A 15,585-nucleotide genomic window follows, 5' to 3' on the forward strand; every position below is an offset into this window, starting at 1 on the left:
TAACGTAAAACTTTTGACAACTTACTATTGACAATTTGAGGAATGTTTATAATTTGAGTAGACATTTGTTTTGTTGCATTCCATGGCCTGCTTTCTAATAATTATTTTTTTCGTATTATATCCATAGTGAATATATAACATAAAATAGGTCTGATTTTTGATATAAGCATTATTAATACTTACCTTTTAGTGATACTAGGTAATATTTTCAAAAATGGTAAATTTTGTTTTCAAAAGTAGTGAATTTTAAAAAATTCCAAAATAATTAGTATAAAAAAATTAAAATTTAAGGGTATAAAATATTCTTTGGCCTATATTTTAGGTTAGGAACAAGATATCGAGTTGCGGTTTTCACAAGATTATTTAGACATCACTTAGCTATTTTTCTATGAAAAAAAAATCATATCAACGCATTTAAATTTTTTGAGAAAATTAGTCATTTGTGTCAGAAAGCCGAAAAAAGCCCTCTAGCGGCGAGATGTAAAACTAAAGAAACATGAAATATAATAATATTCGTAGCTTAATAATAGCTCTTTTCAACTAGCCCAAGTTTGATAAAATCGGCTAAGGCGTTTTTAGTATACAGGGTGTGTTTTAAGCCAACTTTTGAACACCCCCCACCACTTTATTTTTAGAGATACAGCAAAACTATTCAAATAAAAAAGGTTCGGATTAGTCTCTACTTTAATAATCAGCTATTTTTTTGTTAGGTTAATTTAGCAAAATTTACAGAAACATCAGTTTTCTAGATTCAAGATTGCAGTTGCGCCCCCTAGCGGCCATTTTAGAAACTTGAAAATATTTTCCAGGTCATTCTCTTGGCCATTTTAGTAATAAATTTTTTTATCGCAAGCTTCTACGATGAATAGTTTCCCAGATACAGTACCTCGCATTCTTATTTGGCCACCCTGTACAATGTCCTATACCTATCTTCATTTGTTTTTGAGTTATTGACAGTTGAAGATCGGCATATTTGCACTTTTGACATGTTATAAAATCAAAACGGTTAGACATAGACAAATGCGGTATGCACTTTTTATCGAAGCTTTTTTAAAACCATCTGTTGACACTAGCTAGCTAAATTTACGGTTGAATTTCTGAACATACAATAATTCATGCAACTATGTAACACCCTTACTAAGGTAACCTTGTTTTTTGTGTTTTTTCATGCATTGTTGCAATGATGTTGTCATCATTTTTTGAAGTGACAGGTATCAAGCAGTCTTATCCTTGTTTATTGTAAAATTTAATATTGCCTGAAAAGATGAATAAGTTAGTTGAAACTGAGAGAATAGAAATACTAATTATGATAGGATGTGGTGATCGCATTAGGACCCAACACCAGGTTGGTGAATGTTTAATACCAAGTATCCTGATAAGACAATATCTCAGTCTACCGTTAGCAAACTAGAAAGAAAATTTAGGGAATTAGGTCATGTCAGAGATCGACCCAGATCGGGTCGTCCCTCAATTTCCGAGGAAAAGAAGTTAAATGTAGTTTTGTCCATTGAAGAAAATCCTCACCGACTAGACAGACAGCACTAGATAACGATGTTGGAAAAACATCTTTAAGAAGGATTTTGAAAAAGGCAAAATATCATCCCTATAAATTAAAATTAATCCACGAACTTAACGAAGATGATACAGATCGTCGATTAGAGTTTTGCGAAACTATAATGAATGTCTGCCATAACGACCGTCTTTTTACTCGTAGAATATTTTTTTCTGACGAGTCGGCCTTCTGCCTCAATGGTACAGTGAACAGACAGAACTGCCGTTACTGGTGTTCCTCCAATCCAAATTGGGTGATTGAAGCTCATACCCAATCTGTGAATGTTTGGGCGGCATTATCAATGACAGAGTCATAAGTCCATTTTTCTTCGAAGATACCTTAACAGGTCAACGTTATTTGGAATTCTTAAGGAACGAACTGATTCCCGCTTTATGTTTGGTGTTTCCAGATGATGGCGCGCCGCCACACTTCAGCAGAGCCGTGCGCCAATATTTAAGTGAGGTATTTCCGGGTCGATGGATTGGGCGAAGGGCTCAATTGGAGTGGCCTGCTAGGTCCCCCGACTTGACTCCTTTGGACTTCTTTTTGTGGGGTTATTTAAAGCATAGAGTGTATGTAAATAAACCCAATAATTTAGAAGAATTGAGAAATAATATAAGAAATGAGATTCAACGAATACCTCAAGAAATGATACGCAACGTTCTGAGAGAATTCGAATCAAGACTCGCTTACTGTCAAGAAGTTAATGGGGCTCAATTTGAACATTTAATTCGGTCTAGATTAGAATAATTTCTTTTTGTTCAACGTTTATACAATACTTTTGATTAAATACATTAATATTTTGAATGTTTTTTTAGAAATTCAACCGTAAATTTCTCAGTGCCTGTTGACACTTACTAGCTAGTGTCAACAGATGGTTTTAAAAAAGCTTCGATTAAAAGTGCAAACCGCATTTGTCTATGTCTAACCGTTTGGATTTTATAACATGTCAAAAGTGCAAATATGCCGATCTTCAACTGTCAATAACTCAAAAACAAATGAAGATGTATTGAATGTATTGAATGAATGATGATTGTACATGAAATATGTCTAGAATTTTCTGTTCTTTAAGAATACAGAATAAAAAATAGGTATTTCCATTTCAAAAATTGAAGTTGATGGTCGTAACTTATTTTTGTACCACCCTGTATACATAAAATTATAGTAAGAAAACCCGCAGTTAAAAATAAAAATCGACGTGTCCGAGTGTTTTTTTTTTTAACATACCCCTGAATTTTAAATTAATTTATTCCGGACTTTTGGCTCCCACAGTATATTTAAGACGCTTTCTATTTTCATGGCATTTTTTATGTCTAGAGGTATAAAAAAAAAACACTAGTGAGCACTCAAGCGTTCTGAACAAGGTGCACTAAATTATATACAAATATGTTTGACTATTTTTCAAGATATGGACAGATTTGTCCAGGAGGAATATAAATTAATGTAATAAAGTGTATATATTTAAGACGCTCTCTATTTTCAGGGCATTTTTTATGGTTAGAGGTATGAAAAATTGACACTAGTGAGCGCTCAAGTGTTCTAAACAAGGTGCACTAAATTATATACAAATATTTTTGACTATTTTTTAAGATATGGACAGACTTGTACAGAGGGAATATAAATTAATGTTATAAAGTGTATATATTTAAGACGCTCTCTATTTTCAGGACATTTTTTATGGTTAGAGGTATGAGAAATTGACACTAGTGAGCGCTCAAATGTTCTGAACAAGGTGCACTAATTTATATACAAATAGTTTTAACTATTTTTTAAAATATAGACAGATTTGTCCAGAGGGAATATAAATTAATGTAATAAAGTGCATATATTTAAGTCGCTCTCTATTTTCAGGGCATTTTTTATGGTTAGAAGTATGAAACATGACACTAGCGAGCGCTCAAGTGTTCTAAACAAGGTGCACTGAATTATGTACAATTATTTTTGACTATTTTTCAAGATATGGACAGATTTGTCCAGGGAAAATATAAATTAATGTAATGAAGTGTATATATTTAAGACGCTTTCTATTTTCATGGCATTTTTTATGGCTAGAGGTATGAAAAATAGACATTAGTGAGCGCTCAAGTGCGCTAAACAAGGTGCACTGAATTATATACAAATATTTTTGACTATTTTTCAAGATATGGACAGATTTGTCCAGGGGGAATATAAATTAATGTAATAAAGTGTATATATTTAAGACGCATTCTATTTTCATGGCATTTTTTATGGCTAGAGGTATAAAAAAAATAGACACTAGTGAGCGCTCAAGCGTTCTGAACAAGGTGCACTAAATTATATACAAATATTTTTGACTATTTTTCAAGATATGGACAGATTTGTCCAGGGTATATATAAATTAATGTAATAAACTGTATATATTGAAGACGCTCTCTGTTTTCAGGGCATTTTTTATGGCTAGAGGTATGAAAAATAGGCACTAGTGAACGCGCTCAAGTGTTAATATAATGATATATATATATACGTATCGATAATTCCCATGACCCTTGCTACGTGAATAACTATAATGAAGTTTTGATAAAAGTTAATTTTTTTATGAAAATACAGTTTTTGTTTTTCGAAATTAGTTTTAGAGATATGTGCCTACTGATGTAAAATTGTCAAGAAGGAAAATTCAGAGAATATTCTCTTTCCTGAGAATTTTCTCGGCCAGAAAATTTTCGCCGAGGGTTTTCTAAACTATCAGCTAATTTTTTAATTATATTACTTCGTATTTGCACCAACCGAAATAAAAATGAGAGAAGAAGGAGGGCATATCAGACAAATTATTATAATTTAAGATATTCAGTTTATTTGTAGGAGGGTATATATGTTGTTTATGCAAATTCACCTTGTATATTTTTCTATTATAAAAATTATTAAGCCCTAATGCCAAACACTTATTTTGTCGCTTATGAAATGCTTTCTTTCCCATTCTCTCTTACATTACTATATATACAGGGTGGCCATTTGAAAACGAACAGAGCCTATTTTGGGTCCCTCAGAACATTTGCGAAAAAATCCTCGGACCCGTCAATTTTTGATTCAAGGGGCAAACATTTTTTTGCTAGTTTCGCCCCTCTGAGGGCAAAGCCCTAGTGGGGGTGACAAGGGCCCCCAAAATTTTAAATGGAACGGAGGGTCGAGTGATACCTTATTTTGAAGGTATTTTTATGTGTATTGTTAAATCGTTACTATTTGCCTAATCGATACAGGGTCTAATAAAAGTTACAAAAAAATGTTAAAAAGTATAATTTTAAATAAAGGGCTTAAAAATAAAATCAATCAAGTAAATGTTCAAAATGTTGGCCTTCGACTTCCATACAATAATACAGGTTTTGTTCAAACCTTTCCCGTACATTTTGCAAAATTTCTGGGGTGTTTTGACGACATTCATCAATTATTCTTTGTCGCAAATGATCTAGCGATGTTGGCTGACTAGCATAAATTTTAGTTTTTAAATGGCCCCATAAAAAAAAATCTAACGGGCTTAAGTCTGGGGAACGAGGTAGCCATTCAATAGCTCCTCTTCTTCCAATCCATTGTTCTGGAAACGTTTGGTCCAAATATTGACGAACCCTTGCAGCATAGTGGGGTGGCGCCCCATCTTGCTGAAATACTAGACGATTTTCCAAGTACTCGTTGTTATTTTCTAGTATCTCCACTAATGCTGGATGAATTGTATTTTCTAATAACTCCAGGTACATCTCTCCTGTTAAATTGCCAGGTAAAAAAAGGGGCCTACGATATGTTTACCAAAAATGCCAGCCCAAACATTAAATTTTTCAGGATGTTGTGTATGCACCTCACGAAATATTCTGGGATTTGAATCAGCCCAATAGCGACAGTTGTGACGATTCACAGTACCGTTTACGAAAAAGGAGCATTCGTCAGAAAAACATACATTAAATAGAAAGTGTGGATCATTGGCGGCTTGTTCAGATATAGTTTCACAAAATTGTACTCGCCTATAAAAATCGTCTTCGTTTAATTCTTGTACGAGATGCATTTTGTACGGATGAAACTTGTTTTTTTTTAATATATTCTGAATGCTGCTTCTCTTAATAATAACCAGACACGGTTGATAACTTCCTTGTGCTCAGTGTAGGATCTTGAACAATATGGCCTAAAATAGCTACTTCTGATGCTTTATTCACCACTGGATTATCCATTTCGCGCTTTTTATTAGCCACAGACCCAGTTTCCCTCAATTTTTGAACCAATTCCCAAATGTACTTGCAATGGGCCTGTCGATTAGGGTGTTGTAGTGTATTAAAGAGCTGAGCAGTTCTATTAGCATTTTCATTATTCGCGAAGATAAGAGAAATTATTTCAACTCTTTCAGCAAGTGAATAAACCATTATCAAACTCAATGTTGTAACTAACTAACTTTAAAGAGCTATTTATTTGACACACTATGATCTAACAGCAGTAATTGACAACCACTATTAAACTTCAAAATGTTGCTATAATAACAGTCTCAACAATAACCAAGAGTTCCCTTGCAGAATTGGCATAGATACCTACGGGTATTAAGAAAAAACAACAGAAAGTACGGTTCACAATGTAGGAGAACAAAATTTTTTGTATTTATTTAACTGCTAAACTTACAAACATTGTTTTTCATAAAAAATGTTGACATGTTTTTGTAACTTTTATTAGCCCCTGTATCGACTAGGCAAATAGTAACGATTTAAAACTTTAGGGTTATAATCCACATAAAAATACCTTCAAAATGAGGTATCACTCGACCCCCCGTTCCATTTAAAATTTTGGGGACCCTTGTCACCCCCGCTAGGGCTTTGCCCTCAGGGGGGCGAAACTAGCAAAAACATGGTTCCCCCTTGAATCAAAAATTGACGGGTCCGAGGATTTTTCCGCAAATGTTCTGAGGGACACGAAATAGGCTCTGTTTCGTTTTCAAATGCCCACCCTGTATAGGATCATATGCGGATTAGACCTGCACAACAGATGTAAATACCTCCGCACGGAGCTATTTACATCTGTGCCTGCACCTTTTAACGGCAACTATAACAGATGAAAAACTTGAGTAATGTTTTGTATCTTCATATGTATATTATTTTTTTAACACTGCGTTCTCAACAACTATATTCTTAGGATAATAATGCATTGATTTTTGCAAAATACCTTTTTAATTTTCAGGATATTGCTGTTGTTTTGCAAAAGGCTATCGACTCAAACAATACCAAAGATATCGAAAAAATCGTCGATTCTATTGATAACCCAACCGAGAGTTTTTACGAGTGTCTCTTCGCCGCTTGCCGAGAGGGCATTAATGACTTTATAGATATACTTTTGAAATGTAAAAATCTTGAACTTAACAAGAAACTTTATTTTCATAATGTTTTAAGTAAAAGCGAAATAAAATTCAACAAAACCGTTGGAAAGGCGTATAAAACAGCTGTGTTACTAGCCGCTGAATCTGGAAAATTAGAAACTGTTAAACTTTTAGTAGAAAAATATCACGCAAATATTAGTTTGACCACCGATAAAGGTAATACAGCGTTAATATTGGCAGCTAAAAACAACAATTTGAACGTCGTTAAATATTTAATCGAAACTAAAGGGATGGTTATTGACGACAAAAATATGTATGACGATACTGCCTTAACTGAAGCAGCGGATAATGGTTCCTTGGAGTGTGTTAAATATTTAATAGATAAAGGTGCCGATGTTTTGCATAAGAACAAAAATGGGAAAACAATAATTTTCTATGCAGCTTTCTCTAATAATCTTGCCTGTCTTAAAACTATCGCAGAATCAATTCCTCAAGATATTTTAAAAGAACATATTAATTGTCGTAGCAATAAGTCTTTAACAGCCCTTCATTGGGCCGCAAAGAAGGGCTATATAGACATAGTGAAATATTTACTAAGTAAAGGAGCCAATCCTAATTTAAAATGTTCATGGAATAAAACACCATATCAAATAGCTACTAACGTTGAGATAAAACGACTACTGTTAGAAGCCACTTGGGTGAACTTTGTGAGACCTTCAGAACTTTATGAGTAGTTGGTAATATAAATAACAATAAATTTGAAAACCCCAAACAAACGTTTTTTATATTTGACCTTTTTTTAAGTCTGGAAGAGATATTTATTGTTACTTTTATATAATTTTTTTTTAATTTGTAATATACAGCATATTTCCTACTTGCGGTTGAATTTATTGGTTTGGTCAGAAGCTGCAATATTTTCTTTTTAAATATCAACGTCTGGAAATGATGAAATGAAATTTTTCTTTTTCAATTTTTCATCCCTGTCAAAATATTTAAATTTTATTTTTATCCCGCCTCTAAAACCAAAAAAATGTATTCGCTTAATTGCATTCCTATATTATACACTGTTGCATATCAGTGGAACACATAGTAATACAATTAAATTACTTCCTAACTGAAAATGCAGACGCTATTAATAGTCAGGGAGTTTGTCATATAAATTGTTGTTACGAATCGATTACAAAGAAAAACAATTAAAGAAACAACAATATTTTTCATTTTTCAATGTTTAATTCAAAAAGTGTAAACATTACAAGAAAAGGAAGAGGCATAATTTTCTTTTTAATAATATTGATAAACCATATCTTGAGCCCCCACAGGCCTTAATAATTACTAATAATAATAATAATAATAAATCTAATTTCCTACTACTATTCGAATTACTATTCATTAATAATAATAATAATAATAATAATTAAAGGATTAATTCACGTTTTATTATTGGAACGGGCACTATCAAATTGAACTAAATTCAAATACGGGATACTTTTTGGATTTTGTAACATATTTTTATCTTATAAGCAATGCATTTTCGTATCTAGCTATCCATAGTGTCCATCCAACTCCTGACAAGCCAGTAAACTTCGCTGAATATCCCTGTAGGTATTTAATTGTTTCTAATGTCAGAAACGCGATTTTATTTGACAATTAACAAAGTCTTATTTTTGTTCTTAAGTCTTTACTTATCTTATAACTTTCTGTATTACTTACAGCGTATCTATAACTATGTTTTTTATTCTTTTTTAATTTAATAATGTTTTTTTTTGTAATTTTATGCCTTTGTTATATTAGAATTTAAGAAAATATACTTTATTTTAATTAGTAATATAAGCTGCTTCATTCATGTCGGACAGGATCGGAATCAAAGAGAAAGTCTTTTTTGGGAGGGGCCGGGGATCCAAGAGCTAAAGTGTTTTGTAATTACATGGTTTTTTTTTGAAAGTCTGTTGAATACTTGAGGAGCAGAGTTGCAAAACGCAGTTTGTCCAAATTTTCACATTTTGAACTAAAGGTGGCGCAACGTTAGTTAACCGAATTTTTATCATTTCACATCACTTTGGGCGTTCAAATCGAATTTTGTACCATTTAAAATATTTTGCGAAAATCCCCTAGACATGCAAAATGCATTTAGTCCTTCACCTTTAGACAAACAAAAAGTATACAAGACAAACAAATCGCGTTTGGTTCAGATGTAAACATGTTTGTTTCATAACCTAATTTCTGTCGGTGTGGTTTGAGTTTATGTAGAAGTATTTTGTGTTTGTTTCATAACTTTTTCGTGAAGTTTAAATCACAATGGAGTCTGTAGATGGTGAGCACATTGTTGGTGATAGTGACCGGGGTAGCCGAAAGCGACAAATTAATTTAACAACTAGGGGAAGAAAAAAACAAGTGAGGTATGCATTTATTTTTTAATACTTATTTCTTTTTGTTACGACTTTGTACTATTTTAAGGTATTCAAACCATGATCCCGATTTAGAGCAATTTGATATAGCTTGCAACCATAAAAATAATTCAAATTTAAAATGTCAGCAAGTGAGTCGAGAAGATGTAATTAAAGTTCGGAAAGTGTTTTACAGAAAATCCAATAAAACCGTTCAAGATGGAATTTTAGATAGTTACATTACTTTAGATATACCTAAACGAAAAAAGTGTCGCAAGGCTGATGGAAAACCTCACTCTTTTGCAGTAAAATATTGCGTAAGTTAAACTAAAAGTGCCCACGCTGTTATATACATTTATTTTTATTTAAAAAAATATGGATTTGAATTTTTTTTTAACTATTAAAATTAAATATTTTTTTAGTTTGAATGTTTCACCAAATTTTTTTTAGGTTTTCCTTAAGCAACAAAAATTGCAGGTTTGTCAGAAGCTTATCATGGCTGTTTACAATGTTGGTCAAAGGAGGGTGAATACCATTTGCAGGAAAGTGCAAAGTGGGGAAACAGAAAAAAGGGAAGGGGATAGACGCACTTTTAAGTTTATGGATAAACTGAATGCTGTAAGATCTTTTATTAGTCAGTTACAAGGAAAGGAAAGCCACTACGGAAGAAAAAAGTCTCGACGGATTTATGTATCATCAGAATACAACATTTCTATACTTTGGCAATTATATAACAAAAAAGCACCAAACAATCTGAAAGTAATATTTCAGCCGGGTGTTTAGTAAATACTTTAATATAGGTAGACCCGCTACTGTTGTCTGTAGTTACTGCGTTAGAACACAAACCAAAGTTGATATGTTTCAAATTGCTACACAAAAACAAAAGTTATCTACTGAACTAAAAGTTCATAAATTCCGTGCATCACAATTTCACAAATTAATGAAAGTTGAAGATCCCAATACCATTTCATATTTTTTTTGATCTGCAACAAGTTCAGGTATTACCCAAGGCCCCTATTCATGAGGCATTTTACGCCCAACAGCTGTATATATTTTTTTTGCTTTACGAAACTTAATTGTAAAGACCCAGTATTCTATACGTGGATGGAGCACCAAGCAACGAAGGTAGAGGGGCGACTGAGATATCTTCCGCTCTTATCGATTTTTTGAAAAAACTTACATTTCCAGACAATACGACGAAAATCCGTTTTTTTGCAGATGGGTGTGGACGACAAAATAAATAATCATGTTGTGCATGCTTTAAAGTTTTGGCTTCAAACGTTTTCATGTGAGCAGATTAGGGACATAGAAATTATATTTCCAATTAGAGGTCACTCTTATCTCCCCGCCGATTGTATCTTTGGACACATTGAAAAAAGCTTAAGGTCTCATAGTATTATAAAAACTCCAGATCAATATTGGGATATCTACACCAAAGTGGGTGGTGTACAAAAACTTGGAACTGACTGGCATTTACTTGACATGACAACTTTTGCTGCATCTGAAAAAAGTGACTGGCATTCATTCTTGTCGAAGACTTTTGTTAAAGAAAAAAAGTTTCACTCATAATATTTTGCTGAAAACTGAGTTACTATATCGCAATTCAGATGAGACAAAAAAGTTTTAAAACCACGAGCAAGATTCGATCAAATAGAATTACAGGAATTATGTTTAGGTCATAAAATAAAGAGAAAAAAGTAGATAGTTTAAAAAAATTATTGGCATCATTATCTGAAAAACCTGGAATCAGGATCCAGAATTAGAATGGTTAGTTCCAATTTTAGAAGGCCAGTGTGAGATTGAAACCAATGTTGAAGAAAGTGAGGACTGTGACTGTAACGATACGGAAGATGTTAATTTCATTTGAGTTTGTTAAAAAAATAAAAATACTGCTTTAAGAAAATGGTTCTTCATTTTTTGGTGGTAATTTTACCCAAAAAGTTTTTCCAAATGACAATCAAAAGGCATTTTGTCCACTATAGACATGCAAATAGCATTTTGTCTATATGTTTTTCTAAAATACCAAAGTTACTTTTGCTTCTTCTAATCTGCTATTCTAGTATTTACTTATCCTAAATTTTCCTAATTTTTTGGTAAAAGTCCTAACTCGTTAAGTAAGACAGATTCGTAGCACCAGTTTTTGATGTTTCCTGAAAATTTACAATTTTGGACAAACCGCATTTTGCAAGTCTGCTCCTCACTTAGCGTCAAGCCAAGTTTTAATGCCAGTTCTAATTAAAAACTAGGTAAAATACCTAGGACCAATTTGTATTATTTTACCTAAATATAAATTAAACTAGTATGTACTTGGTGGCCAATTAGGAATGGACGTTGGCGATATCTCAGGCTCTAATAATCGTAGCGCATTAAAAAAGAAATTGTTATAAAAGTGGTCCACAAAAAAATCTAGACATTACTTAGAAGTTTATTGGTCAGCCGCCAGGGGGCGTTACAGCTTCTTTAAAAGTTAAAATTGCGTTCTTGCGAAAAAAACCCATAACGTATACCTCAAAATACAGCGGCGTACCGACCATGGGTCTAAAGTGTGCAAAAGACACGGGCCCGGGGCCCCTACGGGGCGATCTCAGCATCTTGTTAGTTTTTTCGTGCAGATGACAAAAAATTTTACTGCACACTTTAAATTTTAATTAAAATATAAAGTGTAAACTTTGTCGATCCGAACTTAATTATTTAGGATATGTTTTCGATAAAGATGGACTTCATGTCGACCCGGATAAGGTGACAGCCGTATTGAACATTCCGACTCCAAAGAACACCACCGAAGTCCGACGTGTCATCGGTATGGCGTCCTGGTACAGGCGTTTTATTCCCCAGTTCTCAACCGTTATTTCTCCCCATACCGCTCTTCTTTGTAAACACAAAAAGTTGAACTGGACCTCAGAATGTCAAAATTCGTTTCAGAACATCAAAAATTCGTTAGTTTCCGCTCCTGTACTTACTTGTCCTGATTTCTCGAAACCCTTTCTGGTTCAGACTGATGCCTCAGCGTATGGGGTCGGTGCTGTATTATCTCAAGAGTTTGATGATCGTAAACATGTTATCTGTTACATATCTCGATCTCTGTCTAAAGCAGAGAGAAATTTTTCCACCACAGAAAGAGAACTGTTGGCCATTATTTATGCTTGCGAGAAATTACGACCCTATTTAGAGGGATACCCCTTTAGAGTGATAACAGATCATCATAGTCTGAAATGGATTCATAGTCTGAAGGAACCAACAGGAAGGCTTGCCAGATGGGTATTGCGGTTGCAACAATTCGATTTTGAGGTTATTCATAGAAAGAGCCATCATGTTGTGCCGGATGTTCTCAGTAGAGCTGTGCCAGAGATTGCTAAATTGAATGTAAACCCGAAACCAGATGTTGCAGATAAGTGGTACCGAAGAGTTTTCAATCAGGTCGTAGAGAATCCTATTAATTATCCCCAATGACGAATTGAAGGAAATTTACTTTACAAGTATGTGAAGTGTTCTTACCGGTCTCTTCGAGATGATGAAGATTTCTGGAAGGAAGTAGTACCCAAGGATCGAAGACGTATGATTTTGGAATAAAATCATGATCATCCTTTGGCTGATTATGGTTGTGTCATGAAGACATACGAACGATTGAAGCGTCGTTATTATTGGCCAAAAATGAGAGCTGATGTCGTCCGATATGTTAGGCATTGCGCCAAATGTATTTCGCAAAAGCCCCTCCGGGAGCGACACGGATTAATGGGACAACAAACTCAAGCTTTGAAGCCATGGAGCACGATTAGCGTCGATCTTTTTGGGCCCTTGCCTCGTTCTACTCAGGGATACAAATACGTATTGGTCGTCTTGGATACCTTCACTAAATTTCCTTTGTTCTTCGCTCTTTGCTCAGCTAAGGCCCCTATGATTTGTCGTCTTATAGAGGAAAAAGTTTTTCTCATTTTCGGTGTTCCCCAATTTCTTATTTGCGATAATGGTGCTCAATTTTAAGGTGAACTTTTTTCCAAACTGTGTGAGCAGTATAAGGTCAATATCCGATATACTCCGGCTTATCATTTCCAGGCCAACCCCGTGGAGCGTGTGAATCAAGTCCTTAAAACCATGTTAAGTTGTTATATTGAGGATAATCATAAGAATTGGGATCGACTTCTACCTAAGGTTGGTTCTGCTATAAGATCTTCGGTGCATGAAGCCACCGGGCTTACTCCCTATTTTATGAATTTCTTCAGAGAGTATATGCCCTCGGGCGACCAACACAATAATAGGGATGTTCCCAGTATTACGGTTGGCGACTTTATGACACGTTCGCGTGAATTAAGTTAAGTATATAGGGACGTTGAGGAAAGACTAAAAGCAGCGCATCAAAGATCAAAGGATTGTTGTAATCTAGCTAGAGCAAGTTTACCGCAAAAATTACGATCTTTCTGATGCTAGTAAAAACTTTACTGCCAAACTCGCACCAAAATTTTTGGGTCCCTTTACAATAAAGAAGAAGTTATCTTCGGTAGTCTATGAACTGATTGACGAAAAGCGCAAGTTTAAGGGTGCTCCCACAAGATCCCACAAGAAGGGTGATCCCACAAGAAGAGCTACTCGTTGATTCCGATTCCGATTAGACTTTATCGATTTTGCTTACTGGTCGGGACGTATGCTTTTTTTTGTGTTTTACTTATTAGTTCTTTTGAGTTTTCAATTCTAATATAATTTCTTTTTCTCCAGTTTCTTTCCTCAAAGCTGTGCGAACTGGGTATTTTGATGTTTTTGCGGTTATTGGATAGTAGCTACCTTGTTTGTTTTTCTCTTTCTAGTGAAGTTTCTTGTGGTGAAGGCCTACCACTTGAAGCGTTTTTGATTTCCGATTAGGAATTCTATCAGAAATTATTAGAAATTTTGTGTTACTTGGTATTTCGTTGGTTATTATAGTATTATTATTTCATGAGTCAATCAATTTGAAGTTTTCTTGCTTGAATAGCATTTTCAAATAATTAGATTGTTCGCACAGTCTTTACTTCCCTTCCCAGTTGGATGTTTACTTCTCTTCGCATGAGAATTACTTTTCTGGTAATTCTCTTGGGGGAAGAGGGGGAGTTGTTACAGGATTAATTACGCTTTAGACGGGATCTGGAGATCCTAACTTTTATTCATTTGGTTAAAATATTTAAAAATGACCTTGTTCTAAATTTTTCTTTCAAAACTTTATGAGTACGAGACTGCTGACTGAGACAACTGACCATACAGAGAACCCACGAAGCCGGCCTGATAGGTTTTTTTTGTTTCATCAATTAAATATAATAGGGTTTCTGTAACCTATCAGATCTAGGGAGTTGTTCTTGTTGTTTAAAACTTTTAAATCAAGACTGTCCAACAAACTCAACTCCCTAGAAATAGTCCCTGTAAACCGGTTAGTCTTGCCGGACTATTATTTATACCATAACATACCAACGTAAGCGGAACGGACCTTTAGGCTTGGTAAAGCCAATCTTGCTATTCAAAAACCAGCGACCGGTCCAGAACTTCTTAGACGTCATCATGTTACGCGACTTCACTTTGCCAAGAATCATAAACACTGGGGTTAAAATGAAAAGGAGCGTCTTTTGTTTTCTTAACAAATGGTCTGGGTAGGCTACCAAGAGGGTTCACTTATGGTGTGAGCTGGAATTTCTATAGAAGCACTCACAGAGCCGTACGTCATTTCAAGAGGCCATTTAATTGCTACCTTGTCAGCTACCTTAGTGAAATTCTAAAAGATTTTGTTGTTCCATATGTCGATTTTTTTAGAAATAATTTTATTCTGATGCATGATAATACCAGATTCCACTGCCAGACAGCCAGAATTACTAAAGAACACTTAAAAGGTGTAGATATTCCTGTCTTGGAGTGGACAGAGTCAAGCCTAGATGCGAGCCCAATTGAACATGTTAAAGACTACGAAGTCATGTTTCTGCCCCTTTGACCTCGAATATATTACAATACGCTTGTTTAGAGAAATAGGACGTTATTACTCAAGAAAACATTCGTCACTTGATTTTAGCCATGACAAGAAAAATGCAAGCAATCTTTCAAACACATGGAGGTAACACTTGATAACAAAAATGCTTTCTGCTGTTTTTGCAAGTAATACGTTGGATTTTTTTATCATTTAAGGTCTCTGTTGCAAAAACTACTTATTTGTTTTGAGAGTGTCGATGAAACATTTATCAACAACATAGGTCCAGCAACAGACCAAGAACCGCTATTCGAATTAAGAAAAACTTTTAAGTACTGCCCATGACTCCCTTTTGTTCTAGCGACCTAGTGAGAATAACAAATAAGAAGGGGAGCCCAAAGAACTTTGTAATCGGATCAGCATATCTTCCTTA

The sequence above is a fragment of the Anthonomus grandis genome, chromosome 17 (assembly GCF_022605725.1).
Source record: "Anthonomus grandis grandis chromosome 17, icAntGran1.3, whole genome shotgun sequence".
NCBI classification, from domain to species: Eukaryota; Metazoa; Arthropoda; class Insecta; order Coleoptera; family Curculionidae; genus Anthonomus; species Anthonomus grandis.